The sequence below is a fragment of the Protopterus annectens genome, chromosome 8.part0 (genome assembly GCF_019279795.1).
Source record: "Protopterus annectens isolate FY-2018-M chromosome 8.part0, PAN1.0, whole genome shotgun sequence".
Taxonomy (NCBI): domain Eukaryota; kingdom Metazoa; phylum Chordata; order Ceratodontiformes; family Protopteridae; genus Protopterus; species Protopterus annectens.
In genome coordinates, this window is record NC_056741.1 from 839691081 (window position 1) to 839713287 (window position 22207).

The 22207-nt window shown below is 36.4% G+C and overlaps 1 pseudogene; it reads right to left on the reverse strand.

Annotated features, from left to right (window-relative positions):
- Positions 1–206: 206 nt before the first annotated feature.
- LOC122809094 overlaps positions 207–22207 on the reverse strand; it is a 29872-nt pseudogene continuing 7871 nt past the window's right edge.

The window sequence follows — 22207 nt, forward strand, 5'->3', positions numbered from 1 at the left end:
GCGGCTGATTTAAGTACAATTTGCAGGGCCTCATTATGTCTTAAACACATCATAAATATGATTTGCATTATATTCTGTACTATATATGTACTAGATAAATGACTTGGCCATACGAAGCAAATACTATGAATGTCATTTTATTAAAACACTTAAAATACTATCTCATGTGAGATATTATCTACAATGATAAAGTGAGTTAAAGAAATCCACATTTTGTTTCATCCTCTTCACATCTTGTAAGGTGTATGCGCTCATTCTTCATCTTCTCCTTTCTGAAAAATAAAACAGTACAAAAACTGTAAAAGGCAGCATTTTCATATTATAATATACATTTATGTATTTTGTCAAATAATCTTTATAATGTTCTGTAATACAATTGCCTACATTAATATAACAACACTAAAAGAGTTTGAAAGATACATGAGATTGTATACATAAAGAACATTAATGCTAATTTCTATCCTATATTACTTACTAAGCGGTGATAATTAAAAAAAAAAAGATTTGAAATTAATTGTTCTCTAACCACATTGTAACAGCACACAGGGCAAATAATCACTATTGAATTCTAACTCTTCAAAGTTCTTGATGACAACAATAAAATGACTTCCTTAATTTTTAGTTCCTATACTTATTTGATGAATTCCTTGACCTAAGTAGGATTACCTATTAAAGAGTCTTGCTCATATGTTTCTTGCAATAGTTGTTTGTTTTGTACTGATGCTGCATTATGCAAACTGTAACAGAAACCTTGAGAGTGTGCAAGATGCAGCCTCTCCTTAAGGTGCAATTCTTTATATTCTGCAAACACTTGCATGCAGTAGTATGTTCATGCAGTCCCATGACAGATTTATGGTAGGGAAAACAAAACCCTGCCTTTTGAATAATTAACTGATTTACTTGGTTATGATATCTAATCAGGCCTTGATGTAGATGGAATTATGCACTATAGTAGGCTGTGGTCTAGTTTTGGTATAAGATCTACTGTCATATGCACTTTTAGTCATCACTGCCATACTATAACAGTACTACAGGTACTGTTCAAGCCCCTACAGAGGCAGAATGTGCATTCTACTTCTTTCTTTATGGCAATACTCATACTTCACTAATATAATTCGGAAACCATTTGAAGTGCCATGACCTGCTAGAGTGAGTCCCGAAGTGCGAAGCCTGAATGGCCAAAAGTTCAGACTTGCATGTATGAAGTCAGACATAACATTTCTCACAATATTCCCTTTTCTCCAAGGTATGGTGATCTCAGAGTTGGTATAAATAAGTTCAGGGGGGTGGGTATTGCCCCTGCAAAAAAACAAGTTTTAAGGAGAAGATCGGCTTTCGAGATTCAGTCTTCTCCTGTGTTCTCAGTCTTTTTATTTTGGCTTGTCATCACTCAGCATTTCAAGTGCTGACATTTCAATAGACAGCTTCTTTGTGATCATGTATTTTAAAATATTGTTTTTGCCTGTGGGTTCACACAATGCTGCACTAAAGTGGATTGCACTGGATCTGAAAGTGAATATGCACAACAAATCTGTCAAATGCAGGAATACCAAAAACTGCTTTTAGTATTGGCAAAACATGCCAACATTTAGGAAAAGGAAAACTTTTATTAAAACGTAACAACAAATATTTCTCTTACATTGACTTTTGGTACCCACAAAGTTAGTATAAACATGTATCAGATGTGTTATGGTTTACACTGGTACTGTTAACCATTGTCAAAAGCAGTTCTTGGTTTGCTGCTTTCAGTGACCAGTCATTGCATTTGATTCAAGATCCAATTTCTAAGCCACTTCATTATTGTCTAGGTAATAAGCATATCAAATGACTTCTACAGATTCTTTTGTCACTATATTATTGTTTCCACATAATTATTGTAAATACGTTAACACTTTATTGTGTTATCTTGTAAAGCAGGTGGTAAGAAAATAAATTTATTTTATTAAACCATCCATAGAAATGATGTAAAACATCTAGTAAAACAATAGCTCTTATCTACCTATATAGCTAGCTTTCTATCTAGCTATCTATCTAACTAGCTAGCTAGCTAGTAATTTGTTATCTATCTATCTCTCTGTCAGTCTGTAGCTTGATAGCTAAGTAATGCATTAATAGTTCATATTAGTGTAATGTTCAGAAAAGAATATCCCACCTTGCCACCAATATCGCGGCTCTTAGCTCTGAGCTTGTTGACCTGGGACTCAGCGATATCAGCACGTTCCTCTGCTTCTTCAAGCTCATGCTGGACCTTCCTGAACTTGGACAACTGGACATTAACCTGTTCTTCCTACACCACAGAAATAAACAAGAAAACATTCTTTAATTTTTTGCATATTAAATAATAGGTGATAGAAATGTAATTCAAATTATAATACACTTTTATTTCAAACACTGCACCCCTTCCTCCCAGGTATAGTTTTAAATAGTGTTCTTGTCTAAGGAAGAGATGTTCCACAGTCACATTTACATTTAAAAAGTACCCTAGAACACACCGCGATCCCAATTCTCACTTCAAGGCTTAAATTTAGAGACTGCTCTTGTCAAGACCTAGGGCAGATATACCTCCCCTGCCTTAAGTTTCAGATATACTCTTAATCAATTAAAATGTTCACATCTAGCACAAAACATCTTCTGTCCTAAACCTCAGCACTACTGCTAGTAATATGCTTGTGTCTTGGACTGGCTATTGTGCCTCCTGTTCAATGTCATTTTAATTAGTATTCGCGTCTAGGGTAACTCCTCTCTCACTATCCTCTTGGTAAAACTTTTTTCAAGTGCTCACATCTAGGATAATACTCCTTTCCATTTTCTGGACATGGGCGTTTATCAGAATTATTGCTTATATCTATAATACAATGATTGATGTCATTCTAGGTCATGGTTTACTGAGGTGTAACCCAAAGATTCATGAATGAGCATGTGTGTGCATTTCATTACAGAATTATTAGAATTCTGGTGGCTTGTCATTTTGTATGTGTGCAGCATAAATGCTCCATGTGTATTTGCAGATGTGGTAGGTACAGGAGAACAGACTGCTTAAATGCCTGGACATAACGTCATCTACCCCAAATGCATATATTAAGTGAATAATACAGATCCAGCAACATATGCTGTGTAAGGAAGGGGCAGTGGCTCAGATGGGCCAACAGTTATATCCCCATTAACAGTCCACTATTCAGCAACATTGTCCAGAACAATAACACTAACAGAGAAGTTTGATTGTGTTACTGATCATAACTAATTTCTTAATCTGTTCATGAAATTCATCTCAAAATGGAACTGAACTGAACATTTGTAGTTGAATTTCCTGAATCCATCTTCAGAGCTTTAACAAAAACTTATCAGAGATTTAATTATAACTTTTTTTAGTACACGTGGAGTTTTTGCTGTTCCAGTTTATTACACGTTACAAAAAAAGAGATGAAATGGAGTATGACAGCTTCAAAGGTTGAAACACATTTCACTCTACCATACAAACAGTATCAGAAGTAAAATACATATCTAATTAATGAATAGCTGTAAAATCTGTCATATAGTTTATTCTACTTGTTATTTATGTTGCATTGAAATGTCTGTAGCAGTTTTCAAAGCTGTCAGGTTTATTTGATGCAGTTCTGCAGTCGCTGCTGTCTGTGTGTCAGTGTGACCCTCGATCATGACAAGGTTCTAACATATAACACTACTATGAAAATCTTGTTGTTGATAGATTCATATGTCAGAACCAGGCTATAATAGTTTTTTTCCCCCAATTTCAGAGCAGAATCAGTCACCATACTCTTATGTGTTACAATCCTTTTATGACCTGTTGCACTGTATAATAATCATTGGGATGAGATTTATGAATTATATGTTCCAATCCTGCTGGCAATTTCAACACAAAATGTAGTTTTATGAATCCTTTTCATTGCCACTAATAAAGAACATAATTCTTTGGAAGTGGAAATTGATCAGCGCTTCCATGCTTATTGATTAATACCTCCTGTTTGCCAAACAGAATCAATCACACTCTCTCCAATGCTAAATCTTCACCCTGCCAGCAAGTGCCTTCCTTAGCTAGAAGTCAGGAAGCCTTTGTTTTCCTAGATAATACTACATGATGGCTTCCACCCTTTCCCAAAAAAAAAAAAAAAAAAAAAAAAAAATTAATGGATTATTCAACTGGAACAATTTGACTGAAAGACTTTTTCTTCATAAAAATTAAGATTATTTATCCATGGGATAAAGCCATCTGCATTCATTGCTTCCCAGATGATAAGCTTTTGTGATACTGAATTGTTAGGCAAAGCAAAATATCCTCCTTGCAATAACTTTTTTGATGAATTAGTTATAGACAGTTTGGGGAAAACCTAATTCAAACTCTTGGATTTCCCCTCTATAACAGTCTAGCTTCTCTTTATTTAGTAACCTTTCAAATTCCTGTAGGCTTTTAGGTATATCCAGATGGCAATCTGCTTTTGTAACAAAGACAGAAATGTTGTTTCCATATGAAACATATGACCTTATAAATAAAATGGTATGCTGCAAACATTTTGTACTATACACAGACACAGAAAAGGGAACAATCTTTCATTTTCAATGAAATACTACATACAAGTATGATATACACTGATTTATGATTTGTATCATATGGTAGCTGTTTAGTAGCTGTTGACTGGTGATATAAATTGCCATTTCTTGCAATTAAGCTCCTACCTCTTCTCTTCCCCAAAATGTTGGCATTATTCCATTACAGCTCATTAAAAGACTTACAGCTTCTTCTGATTGTCTCTTGTAGGTTTTGACTTTTAGCTGAAGTTTGTCAACCAAATCCTGAAGCCTTATTACATTCTTCTTGTCTTCTTCAGACTGTAAAATATGGTAAAATAGTTATTTCTTAAGTTAAGTTTCTTCAGGCATTAGACATCCTAATTCAATGAAGCCTAAATTCATGGTACAGCATACCTGGTATGTGAGCTCCTTAACTCTCCTTTCATATTTGCGGACACCCTTAATAGTCTCAGCACCTCGTTTCTGTTCTGCTTCCAGTTCATTTTCCAGTTCACGTACCTGAAATATTACAAAATCATTATTATATGTATCCTTTCCATGTAAGACTATAGAGAAATTCATTTTAAAAGTACATACTCTAGTCTCCAGTTTCTGAAGCTGTTTCTTTCCACCCTTCATTGCTAACTGCTCAGTTTCATCTAGACTATGTTGCAGGTCCTTCACAGTCTGTTCAAGGTTCTTCTTCATCCTCTCAAGGTGGGCACTGGTGTCCTGTTCTTTCTTCAGTTCCTCAGCCATCATTGCAGCCTGTTGAAATCATGATAAAGAGAAAACAAGATCAGTAATTAATATGATGATGAACAGATAGTATACTAAATATTGATAATAGGAAATATTTGTGCATTATCAGTTGATATTGCATAGCATCTCCTTTACAAATTACCTAGGACTACAAAATATAGCAAAATTACAAGAAAAGCCAGACAATAAACAACAGAAAACAACAGAACAGTGTTTACAAGCAGAGATGCATTCCAAACTTAGCGATTATGATGTACAACCAAGCAGCTTACATTGCATATAGCTTTATGAATATTGCCATCACATGATCTAACCTGATACACAATATCACTATTAGAACCACATTTTTGTTTAATCAGCTAATTTTGTATGAAAACATAGAACAACACAATGACCGACTTGTTATAGTATTTCAGAAATGATCAAGTATTTGTTTTGGACTAAATTTTTATACACATATTTTAAACAACCAGCTGTATCAAATTATCTGTGATCATGTATTGTACGAACATTTTTATTATTTTACAAATATGAACTATCCTTACATCAGTGATGGCTTTCTTTGCCTTTTCCTCAGCATTCCTTGCTTCCTGCACAGATTCATCCACCTCTGACTGGAGCTGGGCCATGTCGCTCTCAAGCTTCTTCTTGGTGTTGATAAGGCTGGTGTTCTACAAAAGAGATACATTGTAACATTTAATTAGTACCACCTGTTGTTAAAGACCTGGAACTAAAATCACAACACAGATCCAAATAGCTATGCTGTGTTACCTGGGAATGCAGGAGCTGCACACGCTCACTTGCATCTAGCAGTTCTTGCTCTGCAACCTTGCGGCCTCTCTCTGTCTGTTCAAGTGCAGCTCTTATCTCTTCAACTTCTGCTTGCAACAAGGTATTCCTGCGCTCAATCACAGCTACCTGCTCTTTCAGGTCATCCTGGCTTCTGACAGCATCATTAAGGTGTAGCTGAACATCCTATGATTACACAAGTTGGATTTCACAATATTACTAACATTACTTTTTATATACTTCTGTTCAGTATGCTGTTTTTCCAGCATTGTTTTTTTTTATGCTGATCACACTGCATTTGTTTCACATTTAAATTTTATTTCTGTTAGTATTATAAACCTGAACGTTTTGTTAACTGTGGAATAACTGTTTTTTAGTAAGCAGGATAATATTTAGGCTATATCTACAATCAGTACTCCAAACAAAAATGCAGAGTTGTGCACAAGTTTTTTAATGATTATTAGTAATGAATTATTGAAGACGTGGCAGTTTACCCTTTAAGGCATTGTGCAGACGATTTTTTTAGGAGTAGCATGCATATCTCACAATCCTTTCAAAGGTTTATAAATACCATTGGGGTCTATATTAAATTCTCGAAAGACGACAATGTCGAATCTGACAATGTCGACATGAGAATAGCGAAACTGCAGATCATCGAACAAGTAAACGGAAATCTCCGTAATGGGAGATTTCCATTTACTTCAATGTAGTACAGTCTCGGAGCTGGTATATTTAAGTAGCAGGGGTGTGGGGGGGTGCAGGGGGGGCTTTCCTCCTGCCTACACCATTTAGGTTTTTTTTGTTGTTGTTTTTATTTTTTTTTTTTTTGTGAACATTCAATGTTTTAACAGTTCAATCACCAGAGGTCGACCTTTAGTGATTAAAACTGTTAAATATTCTATGTTCTAATATAGACCTTACCATTGTACACTACTCCATGCAAATCACTCAGTCAGCCAAGAAAAAAAAAACTCTCCATGTCTGCACTTAAAATCAGATACTTATATTTCACACCCCTTACTCAGATATAAAGCTATTTTTATTTAACTCATGGAATGTGATTATGTTTTCTTCTTTGCTGCCTGCACCAAGAAGGAACTATCAGAAATGACAATGAAATGATGTTAATAGCTGGAACAGTGCATTCAGTTTCAATGACTGCAGGCCCTCTGCACTTAAAAAAACTGGAATGCAATGGATTTGCTAGACTGTTTGCTTAATTGTTGAGACAACAGTTGGAAACAACATGCGGTAGGGCTTTCTTAGCCTAATATTTAAACTAAATGCAGATTTTACCATCTTAGCTATCATATTTACAGATAGTGTTATATTTTGTAACAGCTGCCTTGTAATATTTCTGAAGACGTTGCCATTCAGTCTTCTCTTGTAAAACCCATAAAAAGTTTATTCTGCTGTTAACATTGTATAGTTTATGCCAGCTAACTGGCCAAATGGACTGTCATAAAAAAGGTCATTTGAATTTTTGTCTCCATGGATCAGAGGGATGGGGCCCTGACTGTGCTCCATATCTACTAGTGACTGCTTCACTGAAGGTAATGGTAAAGGAAGGTGGCAGTGGTTGTCTGATTCCACATCCTTTGCAAAGTGTTGACATCTGCTGAAAAGAGAAAAACATGGCATATAAATCATGAGCCAGGGACATGAACTTGGTTCTCTCAAACTATATGCACGTGGTAGCATTCATGAAATGCTGTGGGAATACAGACACACACACACACACACACACACACACACACACACACACACACACACACACACACACACACACAAAGTAAAGCATACCAGGCCATCATGTCAGTGAATTCACATATCAGCTACTGGAGAAGGGAATCTGTCTAGAAAGCATAAATCCTCCTGTAGCTGATTGGGTGATGGCCATGCTATAACTGACCCTCACTCAGGTTATATGATGTGAATAGGCGCAGTTATAGCAGGAGAATAAATAGTCAGCAAGTATAGGGACCATAAAATATATACAAAAAAGACTACTTTGACTGATACATCTAATAGATTTCCAGAAGAAATAAACACATACTGTTTAAAAAAAACAGATAGATAGATAGATAGATAGATAGATAGATAGATAGATAGATAGATAGAAGGCTCCCTATTGAAATGATAAGACATGCTAATATGAGCCCTGGAATGCCTAAAAATTACCGAAAAAACACAAGAGAATAGCACATGTCATACATCACTTTCTACATTCCTTTAATCTTGTTTTTGTAGGGCCTGTAACCATCCCCCAAAATTATATGTTCCACCTCCAAGATCACCATATCTTAGAGAAAAGGGACTATTCCAAGGAACAGCAGTCCTGGACTTGGTGTATGTAAGTCCAGATTCTCAATCATTCAGTCTCTTATCATTTAGGTTTTTTGAAGTGATATTCTGAATAGGATGGTATAAAGTATGTTTCAGGAGAAGTTATGTGGGTCCTACTCCTACTCAGGTATTCATTCATTCAGCACCTGGGTCACATTCATGCTAATCATGTAGGATTTACATGACACAGTATGATATGAGTATAATACGATTTTTTTTTTAATTTCTTGCTAGGTCAAATAGTATTTATGTTGTTTTTTTTTTCATGGTATGAAACGCCAGCCTGCACATTCACAGTAAATCTGTTCTGGTACCACTGACAGTCAGAATGTTAAGTGTTCATGTCTTCTGACATTGAGTTTCAGTATTCCCATAGCAACAAAGAGATATTCTTACTTTTGTGGCACAATCTTAAATACCTAGTCAACATTTTTAAGCATGCTTTATTATTGATGTATGTGCTGTAGACTTCTTTATCATTCCTAACAATTCAATAAAACTTTATACACTGTTGTATCCTTAGAAATTATTCCAAGGATTACAAGTATGGAAGTGTTAGCCTGAAACTATTACCTTAAGTTGACCTTGAGTGTTTCTCAGATGTTTCTGTGCCTCAGCAGCTTGTCGGTTGGCATGGCTCAGCTGAATTTCCATCTCATTCAGATCTCCTTCCATCTTCTTCTTTACTCTGAGGGCATCATTTCTGCTCCTGATTTCAGAATCCAGTGTGCTCTGCATGGATTCTACTACCCTTGAGTTGTTTCTCTTAAGCTGTTCAATCTCTTCATCCTTTTCTGCAATCTTTCTGTCTACTTCAGACTTTACTTGGTTCAGTTACAGCTGGATACGGAGTATTTTGGCTTCCTCATGTTCCAGTGATCCCTTTTCAATAACAAATTACAATAACATTGTAAGTTATACCACCTGAAAACAATACAAAGCATGTGTGTTTTAAGTGTAAATGCAGCAGCAGTATGTCATTTTGTTAAATCAGCACTCTGCATCTCTGCCTCCTCAAGTGCGGCCTGAAAGTCGCTCTTCTCTTGCTCAACCTGCTTCTTGGCTTTTTCCAGCTCATGGATGCTCTTTCCAGTCTCTCCAATCTGTTCAGTAAGATCTGAGATTTCTTCTGCATGAAAATAATTAAAATCATTGCATCTTACTGTATTCAAAATATACATTATGTTTTAAAAATGTAGTATTCACTCACAAATACATAGAGGATATATACTGGTAATATATTCTGTTGTCATAGACCCCACTGTCTGAGCATATATGAGAGTCTTAACAGGTGGTAGGAGTCTTAACAGGTGGTAGCTTAGTGTTTGATCAGTATGCCTTCTTGCTGCTGGCAGTATTTATTTACCAATAATTCTGTTAACATTATTCTTTACCATATTAAATCTATTCATCTACCCTTAAGCATTTCCATTTATCCTTAACTATTACTCCTCCAGCAGTGTGTGTAAGAGTCCTGTTAACTTGGCCATAACTTATTCACTGTTTACGTCAATCTAAAATCTGCCTTATCCATCCATTACTTATGGTCCTTTCTCCCCACTTTCGTTCAGCTGTACTGCTACTATCCACACCACAGTTTTTATTCCTCTCTTTCCTTTTTATCCTTGCTTTCTTATTTGTTTCATATTTATATGATATGGATATATGGGATCATTATGGAATACCAAAACACCACAATCCCGAGTCTAAATCCCGAGGACCAGAATCTCGAAGGTAGTGAATGGGGATTGCTGTACAGTTCGGAACTGGAACTTTGCCATTCACTCCACTGTAGTGTGATCTCAGAGTTGGTATATTTAAGTTGCAGGGGGTGTGGGGGGTGCAGGTGGTCTTCCCCCCTGCATACAGGTTGGAATAGTTTGCTGGATGTTTGACTTTTTTTTTTTTTTTTTTTAATGTTTGAGAGTCTGCAATCTCAAGATTCTAGTCCTCTGGATTTAGAGTCTCAGGATTGTGGAATTTCGACATTCTGTAGTGAACCCATATGTGTGTGTGTGTGTGTGTGTGTGTGTGTGTGTGTGTGTGTGTGTGTGTACATGTGTATGTATATATGCAGGAATGTGTACTTAATATAATATAATATATATTATTTATTATTTGTTCAGTGGGTCAGTCCCACTAGACCAGTGGTTTCTTTTCAGGGGAGATTTGGGGTGGTATTTCTACTACTAGTGAAAATTTGACCAGGACATTGTGGAATATTCCTGCTCCTTTTCATAGGTGCTATGGGATCTTTTACATCCTCCTGAGGTACCACCAAATCAAGCAGATCAGACCTCACCTTAACGTCTCATATGAAGGATGACACACTCAGGAGTGCAGTACCCTGTTCCCTCAATGCTGCACTGCATCCAGTTTATATATATATATATATATATATATATATATATATATATATATATGTGTGTGTGTGTGTGTGTGTGGGTCTACTTGATATGGTCGACATGTCACAATGTCGAAATTCATATCGCCGAGACCATATGATCGACATTTGAAATGTCGACCATACAAGTAGACCCATAAAAAACAAAAACAAACTTACCTTAATGCTGCTAGCTCCACCCCCCCCACACCCCCCGGAACTTAAATATACCAACTCCGAGATCGCACTACAGTGCGGAAGTGGAAATCTTTCCATTCTGCACTGTAGAGAAATGCCGGTTCCCCATGGTCGACATTCCAAATGTCGATCATATGGTCTCGGCCATATGAATGTCGACATTTTGAAATGTCAACCATTCGAAGGGGGGACATATATATATATATATATATATATATATATATATATATATATATATATGGTTCCCCATCAAACCATCGAACGTTTAAAACATCAAAGTTCAGCTCATCGAGACCAGAACATCGAGTATGAAAACGTCGAAGGTTTGAAGGGGAAGAAAAAGGTAAGTGTAGGTAGGAGAATGTTTGTATTTTGCATACTGTGTGTGTCTATGTGCCATCTGTGTGATGGCACTACAGATAGGGTATGGAAAATCTCCCGTTTAACTCTTCTGCATATAGCGCTTAACTGGAGATTTCCCTTTACTCCACTGTAGTGCGGTCTCGGAGTTGGAATATCAAAGTAGGGGGGGTGTGCATGCATACAGTTGTTAAAATTTCTTTTTTTTTTTTTGGTTACACTTGTAACCTTTGATGTTTCAAAATTCAATGTTCTGGTCTCGATGATTAGAATTTTGATGTTTTAAAATTTCGATGTTTAGAAGTGGAATTATATATATATATATATATATATATATATATATATATATATATATATCCATATATCTATAGCATGCTACTTAAATATATCAACTCCGAGATTGCACTTCACTACATGAAGTGCAATCTCGGAGTTGATATATTTAAGTAGCAGGGGCTGCAGGGGGCAAGCGCCCCCTGCTTATATTTGGAAAAGAGTAATATGGTATTTTTTTATTTGTTTCTGTATGTACTTGTGCTGGAATATAATAAGTGTTGGTATCCTGTGTTTTTCAGTATTATGAGACTGCCTCACCTCCTCCAATGGTATCAACTCTCACTCGCCCACAAACTAGTAAACCATCCACTAAATGTCCCATCCCTCCAGAATCTACTCCAACCCTATCGCACCACCAGACCACTAAGATGCAGCAACAAAAATCACTTGCAGATCACTAAAGTCAGTAACTCTGCTGGTGAAGCACTATTCTCTTGCACCATAGCCAAATTATGGAACTCCCTCCCACCCACAATTACCTCCATATCATCATGCACCCACTTCAAAACTGTACTAAAAGCACACCTAAAAACATGCTGGCTATGCCCTTGCAACTCCCACTCTAATATCACCCACCCCATCCAACCACTACCATTCTTCCCACTCCACTAACTACCTTGATTATAGCAAGCTCAGATGCTCATAAGCCTAGTACTTATTATACAGCAGGAACTTCTTATTGTAACATTTGTTAATGTCTGTTATGTACTTCACAGATAAAGATTCTAGTTGTCTACTGATGTACTATGTTCTTCATCTGTAAATATGTTGTAAGTAATTGCTATGTAAATTGTTAATCGCTATGTAATCCAATGTAACTACTGTCTGTTTGTTTTACTGTGGAGCTTTTCTCCTCGGGCCTCTGCTGAAAATGGACCTACGTCCAGTCGAACACTCCCGGTCAACAAATATAAATAAATGAATAAATAAATAAATAATGAGATTCAGCATTTTGAGTTTTCAGTATTTTGAACTTTCAAGATTTTGGTCTCAGGATTTTGGGCTTTCAGGATTTTGTAGCGCTCCTGTGTGTGTGCGAGTGTATGCGTGCGTGTGTGTGTGTGTGTGTGTGTGTGTGTGTGTGTGTGTGTGTGTGTGTGTGTGTGTGTGTGTGTGTGTGTGTGTGTGTGTGTGTGTGTGTGTGCGTATATATATATATATATATATATATATATATATATATATATATATATATATATATATATATATATATATATATATACATATATATATATATAATCGTATATGTATATGAAGGTGTTGGAGTCATTCTGTATACTGGTCCTGGCATCCCATACCATTCTGGAAACAACTTATTCCTACTTACTCTGGTGACATAATCTTTCCTGCTTCATAAATCCTGACTTAATATGTTAAAATGTACTTATTTTGTCTTCCCTAAAACTTACGTTGCAGGTTCTTATTTTCAGGTTTCATAGTTTCAAGTTGGTCCAGGGTTTCTTCATAGGCATTTTTCAGTTTGAAAATCTCTGTACTGAGGCTACGGGATTCCTTTTGAGCAGCTTCCATTTCAGCCTGACCTTCTTCATGCTTCTGTTTCCATTCTGCCAGAACCTTTGGAGAAAAATACAAATAGAGTAAGTTCTACCTGTAAGATATGGTAGGTATGTTCAGACAAGTAAAATACCATTAACAAGTACTATAATTTACCTTGTCAAAGTTTCTCTGCTTTTTGTCAAGAGTTAGAGCTGCAGAGTTTGATCTCTCAACGTCAATCATCAGATCTTCAACTTCAGCTTGAAGTCTCTGCTTGGTCTTTTCTAAGGAAGCGCATTTGGAGTTCACAGCCTCAATTTGTTCCTCAGCTTCCTGCAGGCGTTGGGCAAGCTTTTTCCTTTAATTATAAAAGGAAAACATTATTAAATCATTCATAATGTATATTCAAATAGGATTTAAATGTAATATAAAACCTACTTTGCTTCTTCCAATTCTTCAGTGCGCTGGATAGCATCAGTTTCATATTTGGTTCGCCACTGTTAAACTTCGCTATTGGCTTTGGACATGGATCTTTAAAGTTCAGCTTTGGCTTCCTGCTCCTCCTCAAACTGTTCACGTAGCAGGTCACAGTCATGGCGGGCAGACTGCAGGGCATGTGCCAGAGCATTCTTGGCCTGTCATCAAAATGTATACATCAGTTTTAGTAATGCATTATTTATGCTTGAGTAGCACCTTATGCGTTTCTGCAGTATCAGAAATTTAAGCTCTGTTTATTTATGTATTTATCCTTTGTTAACCAGGTTAGTTCCACTAGGGTAAGTAGCCTCTTTTCAGGAGAGACCCAAAGTGGTATTTCTACTACTAGGGGAAATTTGGCCCAGGGCATCGGGGAACTTCACCTACTCCTTTCAATAGGTGCTTTGGGATTGGTTTAACATATCATCCACAGGACGGCACACTCCGAAGTATAGAACCATCCTTATGCTGTACTGGAGTGTCAACAGCCTGTTGCACCACTAAAACTGCAATGTATGGTTATCATGTCAAGATGCAGTATTTTACTCTCAATTTAATTTTTACCATTTTTAAGCAATTTGGTACACTGGTCGCAGACCTTTCTCGGGAATGGCTAAGGTTAAAATGGTTAAGTGTTAATATAAGTTATTTGAAAGTATAAGAAGTTTTGTAATTGTAACATCAATTGAAGTTAATTGACAATGGAAAAAATTGCTGTAACATACACAAAATTATTTTCAACAGAACTGAAGCTCTTCTTATAGTACAAAGTATTTGATGAGAGAATGAATTCTTGAAACATAGATAGTTATTTATAGTGCATCTGTAACACTTTTAATAATACATTGCCTGACATCATTTTTATTAATTTCAACCATTTTACTGACCATAATGCCTGTATTATTTTTTCAAGAAAATAATAGCTAAGAAATATAAATGAATCTGGAACAAGTTAGTAACTAGAATAAAAGGATACTTAACTCATTTTAATCTCACTGCTATGGATAACAAATAATATAATTTTGAGCTTACATAGTTATACATAATATTTATTTTTTTGAGTATAATGTTACACATAGTACCTTAACTTCCTCTTCCAGTTGTCTCTTCAGTTCCTCTGTCTGTTGAGTGAATGCTTGTTTTCCTCTTGTCAGCTGTGAAATCAGGGATTCTTTTTCTTCAAGTTGGCGTGCAAGTTCACCTGCAAAAAAATATTTGAAATATTTATTCCTTATTGCATCCTGCTTTCTAGTAGGATCTTTTAATTTTATGCACATATCCATTTTCCAATAACCCACTTTTACTTTTGCAGGGAGATGGGAATGCTGGAGCTTATGCTGGCAGCCAGTGGGTGAAAGGCATTGAAACCCATTCTGTCTGTTAGAAAATGCACATTCTCACACACCTACGGGCAATTGGAGAATGCCAACTTACCCACTGTATGTCTTTGGGAGATGGAAAGAAACTGAGGCATCCAGAAAAAACTAAAGCAGATGCAGGGAGGACATGCAAACTTCACACAAAAGTAGCGCTTGGCCAGGAATCCAACTAGAAAACTGTTTACATATGTAACATATATTTGGGATGCACAGAAATGTTCAGCTGCACAAGTGACTTAGTGCTTATTCATATATCACAGGCAGATAAGTGCAAAGCTGATCTATTTCTGATGTGACAGACTCATGTCTGTTCAATGAAGGTGGTATATTCATATGTGGTTGGAGCAGCAGAAAACATGACACTGGGCATTAAAAGCCACTTTTGGTATCCTCAGGAATGTTGTAATAGCACAGAATGTAGCACAAGACAGCTGAATTCAACTATGCAGATTGCAGAATAGTGAACTAAGAGGAATTTCCTTGCCAATAATGTCTTAGAATCACAGGGTTATATATATGAAGTTATAGTGGTATAGGGGTGCAGGAGGGTGCAGTGTTGTTTGTAGTAAATTTGATGGTCCAGGTATTGATATCTGTCCCTAACACATTGGTTCTTGACACATACGTGGGTCGGAATGTTGCATTATTTGTTATATTTCTTGGCTGTTAGGTGCCATACACATTTCAGTGTGACTCATTCAGGTGTGCATTGTGTTTGATTGGCTGAATATGCATTTTCTTTCTTACAATGAGTTTACTACAATTGCATATGCATTTGAATTAATGGCATACACTAATATATATACTTAAGGATGCCATGCACATTGTGTATTGATTAGGTGTGCATTGTATTCCATTGGTTGTGTGTGTGATCATTTCTTTACAATAAACTGTGCTTTAATTATTTTATTTATTCATTTTAATTTGATAACTAAATAAATGGTCTGGTCAGCAGACCCTTTCAGCTAATTTTCAGCCTTGCACATTTCCTTGTGTCTTGATCAGGTGTGCATTATGTTAGTTTACTTGCATATGTAAGTAGTTTCTTACAGCTAGTTATGTTGCTCTCACATGTGCATTCAATGTAAGGACATTCCTGCATAATGACAGATAGACAGATGGATATATTATGTCATTCAAGTGGTCTATCACTTTATCCAGTCACAAATTGTCTAAAAAAAGTGATCTAATCAGAGTAGATCTGATGATATTCTTCAGTAAATTTAACAATTGTAACTGATTAGTGGCATTCATTTCTTAAAGATTTGTAAGTAATACTGCAGTTTGCTTTATCACAGTGAGCTGGTGGTTCAGTTCCATTATTTTTCCTTTCCTGTCAAAGTAATGTGACTGTGGATTTGTTATATAAAAGTTTGGAGGGTGAGGGGGGGTGTACAGAGGGCTTGCCCCTCCTTCCCACAAAAAGCACAGAGGTGGTTAACTAGTAAGGGAGTACCCTTGACTTTTCATTTGTTTACCTATTCTGTAGAACTAGTATGAAATACTTCAAGATGGATCCACATGTGTGGGTTTTGGTCCAGAATTCTAGCATCACAAAGGAAACCAGAGCTTGAATGGATGTTCTAGAGGTAAATGCGAAGAGTGATATTCCTCCGCTAGTTTTCTGACGACAACACTGAATAACTGTACTACATCAAAATGAGGAGGCGTACAGCTGAAAAAATCCTGATTATGCACTCATGATAGCTGCACTCATTCTTCACCCCCCATGGAACAGAATGCCTCACTAAGCAGGAACCAGTTGTCTGGGTGAAGTACTTGGAATGGTGTTGAATGATGAATGGTAAGCTAAAGTAATGCAATTGGGCTAGACATTTACCATCTTAATGCCAAAAAAGACTAGTCATTCAGCAAGATAATGCATATTTCATTTTGTATTTGTATAAATTGGATAATTAGAGAATGAAGTAATTAATGAATCCCTGACTGACATAGGGAAAATAACAAAGTATGGTTTTATACAGCATACTATTACCAGTTTCTGTCTGTAGCCGAGCCCTCTGTGCAGTTAAGTCACTTATAAGGCGAATGTGTTCATCATCCTTTGTCTTAATTTCACTGAGTTTATCCTCTAGTGAACGGGCAAGTTTTTCAAGGTTTGCCTACAATTCAGAGTTTCAGATAATGAATAATATATTCAGAAGCTCTTCTGCTATGCATATTATCTTTTTTGTAAAACATACCTCTGATTTTGAAACAGATTCCATGTTGCTGGCAAGATCATCAATTTCCATCTTCAGCTCACTTTTTTCCTTCTCGAGTTTTTGCTTCACACGTTGCAAGTTATCAATCTGCTCCCCAAGTTCTGCTACAGTATCAGCCTGTTTCTTACGGAGAGCGGCAGATGTGGCTTCGTGTTGCAGTGTGGCCTCTTCCAGATCCCGGCGCAGTTTCTGAAACTCTGCTTCACGCTTTTTGTTCATCTCAATCTGGGCAGCAGTTGCACCACCAGCTTCTTCAAGTCTTTCACTGATTTCTTCTAGTTCCCTGGCAAGATCAGACCTCTGCTTTTCTATTTTTGCTCTAAACGCACGTTCAGCTTCAATTTCTTCTTCAAGTTCTTCAATACGAGCCTGAAGTCAAATGACAGAATGAATATAATCTGTAATGCTATATGGGCAACTACCATTTATTATTATTATTATTATTAAACAGTACCTGAAGTTCTTTGATTTTTTTCTGAAGTTGTGTTCCTAAAGCTTGTTCATCTTCTATTTTGCTCTGCAACTGGCTGAGTTCAAAATCTTTCCTATGAGCAGAAATTTAAAGTTAAGTCTGCTATACTGAAAACAGATTATATGTTTAGCTTATAGTTAGGATTTTTTTACTGACTTTTTAAGCTTTTCTTCAGCGTGCTGTTTATCATTTTCTAGATCCAAAATAGTTTCTTGAGAAAATTTTAAATCTCCTTCAAGCTTCCTCTTTGCTCTTTCAAGATCCATTCTCAGCTTCTTTTCTTGCTCCAGAGAACCCTCAAGCTACAAGTAGAAATAAAAAAAGTAGTTGTTATTCTACTAAAAACAAATAGTCATATTTTCTCTTTAGCAAGCATATACTTACATCATCAACTTGCTGTTCAAGCTTTGTCTTGGCCTTTGTCAGAGTGTTGACTTTGTCTTCTTCAGCCTGAAGGTCATCAAGAGTCTGCTGGTGAGCCTCTTGAAGGGCCTTCTTCTCCTTATTTAGCTTAGCAATGCCTTCATCAAGGCTTGCTAGTTCTTCTGTCAGATTTTTTACCTAATTTAGATAGAAAAGTATGTGATTTTCCTATTTTATAATATCTAGAAGTGAAAACAAACTACAGCAAATGAGTGCCCCCTACAAGTTTTTAACATATAATATACCTTATTTTCAGTGGCATGTTTCTCCTTCTCAACCTTTGCCAGAGTGAGTTCTAAGTCGTCAATGTCTTTCTTAAGCTCTGAACACTCATCCTCCAGCTTCCTTTTTTTGGCTGTTAACTCAGCATTTGATTCCTCCTCATCTTCCAGCCTTTCATTCAGCTCTTTGACTTTGGCTTCAAGCTGAATCTTACTCTTGATGAGTCCATCACATCTTTCTTCTGCATCTGCTAGGGCCTCAGTTTCCTGTTAAAGTTATTTATAGAATATTTTTTATTTAAATTGTTCTCAGAACACATTAACCTTATTTTTAGTTGTAATAAGAAGTTATGATTTGCTTACCGATTGAACAGATAGTTGAAGGTCATTCTTCTCCTGTGTGAGGGCAATCATTTTCTCTTCTAGTTCCTTTCTTCTGGCCTCTGACTTTGCCAGTTCGGCCTTGGTCTTTTCAAACTCTTCCTTCATGTTGGCCATTTCTTTCTCAGACTCTGCACTCTTCAGCAAAGGCTTTATTTTGAAGTACAGCTGCATCCATGGCCAGGTCTTGACATTCATGAATGATCTGACGTTATACTGGATGGTAAAAATGGATTCCCTGTTAAGAAAGCAACACAGTCATTATTTAATATATGCTTCAATTGGACTTTGTGTAAGCCAGGCTAAATACTGCTCTATCATGTACCTCCTTTCCATCATCTTCTTAAATTCAAGTCTCATTACATAACCACGACAGATGGCTTGTGTACGAGTGATAAGCATTGCAAGTTTCTCATCTCGCATTTCCTCAAGGGTACCCAAAAGACCAGCTTTGAAGAATACCTATATAACATGAAGTAATTTAGGAATGCACTGTTTTAGCTTTTGCAGTAGTTAATATAACATTCAAGAATTTCAGTGTATTTATGTTGAACTTTATCTGACATATACTATTTCTTACCTTAGTGTGTCCAAATCTGTACTGGGTGTGATCTACATCAATGGATCCCAGAAGTTTTTCTGATGCCTTCTTACTGTCAATGAACAGACCCTCAGGGATGGCACTTGCATTCAGGACCCTGTATCTGTTTTTGAAATAGATTTGGCTTTAGTAAGCAGACCTATTATCATAAATACAATACTTTTATTTTGTAATATGTATCAATTATTACTCTTGTACTATTATTTATATTATAATTCCCATATAATTTTTAACACTGTAAAAGTTAAAGACTGTGGAAGTCCCTTCCCATCTGAAATTAAAAACTCGTTCCCTTCTCCCAAGTTCCATTCTGTATTACTATCATGTTTAGTTAATGAAGCAGAATGTACCTGTTACTCATCCGGTTAGATCACTTAAGTCTACTTTAACTTTTCCCGACAGCAACTCAGACAGTAAGATCCTTGTTCCCTTAACAAATCTCATTTATTCTACTCTAATTTCTCAAATGTTTTGAAACTTTTGCACATATTTCAACTTAATGTTGCGTTGTTGTTTGTCTTTCGGCTTTTCCCGGTAAGGGGTCACCACAGCGAAACTCCAGTCCGCTAATGATTGGCAGTAGATTTTTTTACGAAATGCCAAGGTGCCAGCTCGACGCCCAACCTTCAACGAAGGCACGCCCATTTACGCACGCATGTCTTTCAGTGCTACCCAACCGCGGGGAGGACATGCAGACTCCACACAGAAGGCACTCCCAAGCCCAGCCGAGAATCGAACGGGAGAACCTCTTGCTGTGAGGTAACAACGCTACCGCCGTACTACCGTGGCATACACATTATGTTTCCAAAGCTTTGCCCTACCATTGTACTATTTTACTGTCACTTATGTTTTATTGTACTCTTGTCTAATTTGCATGTCGGGCCAGGTTTGACAGTGGGCAGAAACTGAAATTTGTCAGAATTGATCAGTGCTCTACCACAGTAAATAAATTCAAATAAATAAATAAACCCTTCTCAGTGCTGATTTACAGTGCCTGAGTTTATAGAGGACTGCATTGTTGTTTTAGAAATATTAAACCAATACTGGTATACCTTTCACATGTAAACATGCATTGAAATATTTGCTGCTTTGTAGATGCTTTATGTTAAATCATAGCTGATAAGATAAAACAAGAAATAAAACAAACCTTTGCTTAAAATCAGCATAGAGGATCCTACTTGGGAATCCTTTTCTGCAAATCCTGATCCCTTCTAAGACACCATTACATCTTAACTGATGCAGTAGAAGCTCATTGTCCATTACACCTAAAACAAATAAAAATGCAAGTTGCTAAGTCACTCAGTCTGTCGCTGTTTTTTTCATATATGTGTATGCATGTATGTATGTTGGTATGTAAATATGTATGCATGTATATACAATATGCATAATTACCTGGTGTTTTGGTTTCATTGGGAATCAGACAGCGCACAAAGTGGGGATGAGTGCTTCTCAAGTTAGTCATCAGCTTGTTCAAGTTTTCCTGAAATTCACCAAATAGAAGGTAGAATATTTAGTTCTGTACCTGTTATAAAAATGTTTCATAGAGTGAGATAAATAATTTTGTAGTGATGCTAATTTCTTTGTCTATACCTACCCTGAAGACAGCAGATACTGTCTGGAAAGAAGAACCCTTCTTTTTACCACCACCCTTCTTTCCACCAGCCTCTAAAAGAGATGAAAAGAAAGGAAATACTGAATGCAGATAAATATAAGAAGGTTTATGTGCACAAAAATGTACGCCATCACTTTTATAAAACTTTACTGTGCATGCAAAGGAACTCAGAACAGATTATTTAGTTTTCAGGGGTTTTTTTGCTTTTCTTTCCAGAACTAAAATAGTTCACTCCTGAATAGACTGATTAGAAATATGTGCAGAAAACGTTTACTACTACTACCATTACTACTACTAATAATAATAATATAATGAATTCTCAACATTAACTTAATTGATCTCACATGGTGAAAACAGAAAAACATTGATCCATAAAGGATTAAAAAAAAAAAACACTCAACCAGTTTTGCAGGAGGAGCAAGCCCCCCCCCCCTTGGACCCCCCCCCCACTGCTAATCATATATACCAAGTCTGAGATTGCACTTCAGTGAGGAAAAGGCATATGCCCCAGTCAGTACTATACCATGATCTCCTGGTGAAAAAAGTTGGTACTTTTCCATCAGCTGATATTTTCAATCAACTGTACTGGCTTTTTCACTCTCGAAAAAGCCACTTCAACAAAAGATTCTGCACCTATATATATATATATATATATATATATATATATATATCTGTGTGTGTGTGTGTGTGTGTGTGTGTGTGTGTGAATTTCATTTGACTGAGACCACAATACCAAACATTCAAAATACTTAAAACTCATTTGACTAAGTCTCATTACTGAAAGCTTACAGTGCTGAATTTCAAAATACTGAATTTAAAGCCTTAGACATGATGCGTGTTTCCCTTCACCTGTGACTTATTTGTGGTAAAAAAAAAAATTACTGTAACTTAAAGTGCCAACTGTCAGACTACTGATAGTAGCGTAGAAAGTAGTGTTGTAGTATTTCTAAGTATGGGTATGTCTCTACATTTTTATGGGAAGTATTTAAAGTAATATGGTGGACGTTTTGTGTGCTCCTGTCAGTAGTGGCAGTGTGTACAATACTGTAAGGTAAGTAAAAATAAAGGATGTATGCCCTTTTCCCCACTATAGTGTGATCCTGGAGTTAGTATATATAGTTGGGGGAGTGTGAGAGGTTTAGCCACCCACCTAGTTTGGTTTTATATTTGTCCATTTTCTGTTATGAGGGTAAGTAAATGTTTTTTAAGTTTTGGAAA